Here is a 2,173-nt window from a genome sequence, read left to right on the forward strand (position 1 = left end):
ATCCACTTCCGCATTGTCTCGTCACCACACCTGTGCGCCCTTTGGCTCCCTGCCCTGTGTGTGTGTGTGTGTGTGCGTGCGTGTGTGTGTGTGTGTGTGTGTGCGTGCGTGTGTGTGTGTGTGCGTGTGTGTGTGTGCGTGCGTGCGTGCGTGTGTGTGTGTGTGTGTGTGTGCGTGCGCGTGTGCGTGCGTGTGTGTGCCAAACAGCGAACGTACACGCCATCAATTTAGAATGATAAAAACAACGAAATATTCCCAGGTCAACCTGAATGGCTGCCATGGTTGTTGTTACAAATAATGAAAGAATTAAAGTGGTGGTCCGTAAGATAATTTTGTAAAAATTAAAAAATAAAAAAGATAATTTAACCTTACCATATTCAATACTTTTTTTTTTTAATTTGGACTTTTGAAGATACGGCCGTTCATTGTATTTGCCTTGTGTACAGTACAGTATGCGCTCCTCTATCCTGTGTGTGTGTGTTGCATTGTTAGTGGCGGTATGCCACTCGGGCACACAATCAGGCACACGATCGGGCACGTGCAATAAGTCAGCCGGGCGACGGAATTTGTGGGAAGTAAACAGTCGATTTGGATGAGCCTTCTCAAAAAACAACAACACAACACCCTAAGATAAAGAAATATCCTCACCGCCTTGAGTGACCGAGGAAGAAAAACCAAGAATTGAATCGGTCAGAAGGAGGCATGCTTTCCAGGCGTGGAAAAAAACAAATGGAAATCTGGGACTTCTAGTTTAATCCACCCACCACCCAAGACAATTTTATAGATATAGATTGCCACTTTGAAGACAATGAGGAGCGAGAGAAAGGTAAAGTTATAAGGGCTGGATGGGTGGCTGAATGGATATAGAAAGATTAGCGTGTCCTGTCCACTCAGGAAACGCCCTGAATTCCCACCCCACGGCTCCCCCAGGGCGGCCCAGGCCCCTGCTTTTGAAGTTTAAAATGAAACTGTTTTTCAGACCAGTGACAATTCCATTTTCTAAACTGATTAGAGTGGCCGCTTCAAAAAGCACCGCCCGGGCAACTATTCCTCAAGTGCTCATGATTCTTTTAGAACTGGCTTATCTGCTGCTCTGAAAACAATTTGTATAAGGCTTCCCCTTCGCTGGCGCCCACTGTGCCCTTCACAAGATCCTTTTTCAAACAGCGTTTGTTGGAGTGCCACATACCTGATATATGTACAGCACGCGCACGCACGCACGCACGCACACACACACACACACACACACACACACACACACACACAGTTACTTACGTACGCACAACAAACTGAACACACAAACAGTTAATGTCAGCACATTGCCGCTGGACTTTTGTGTGCAAATACAACAGCTTATCAACTCACTCTCTGGGGGAAGGGGGGAGGGTTTGACACTGCCAAACACTGTATTTAGTGCTAAGAACACATTGAATTCACGAGGCGATTTAGCCCACCACAAGCACACGATGAGACGTCTCGCTACTCTCCTTTCGCTCTGTAATGTGATCGTTATGCCCGAGAGGTGCTTTCGTCTCTGTCGAGGGACACACTCTGTGACCGACAGCAGATTCATTTTGGCAATGGAGTGACTGCGATTCAAATAACTGTCTCTTGTCGGAATCAATGTGCTTCTCAGTTAAGAGTTTAACTGTAGAAGAAAGCAAACAATAATAATATCTTTCATTTCCTCTTTCATTTCCACTTCCTCGGGTCGTCTCATTGATGTCAAGATGTGTTTTTCAAGAGAGACCTTTTACCCTTTACATAAAAAAAATATATATATATACAACAAACATAATAATTCAATCATATGTTATAGAATAAGAGTTTGTGAGCAAACCAGCTAGAAGAGCCTCCACAAAATCCTACAGCAAAACATCTTAAAACTATAGAATGCTATGATACACAGTATATCAAAAGCCTTGACGGATCAAATAAGAACACAGTACAAGGATATTGTTGTTTTTTAGGAGTGTCATTCAAAAGAGGGGTTTTAGTAGTTAATGTACTACGACCAGGTTTCAGTAGTTATTGTACTACGACCAGGTTTCAGTAGTTATTGTATTATGACCAGGTTTAAGTAGTCATTGTACTATGAACAGATTTCAGTAGGTATTGTACTATGACCAGATATCAGCAGTTATTGTACTACGACCAGGTTTCAGTAGTTATT

The sequence above is a fragment of the Zeus faber genome (assembly GCF_960531495.2).
Source record: "Zeus faber genome assembly, chromosome: 3".
Lineage (NCBI taxonomy): Eukaryota > Metazoa > Chordata > Actinopteri > Zeiformes > Zeidae > Zeus > Zeus faber.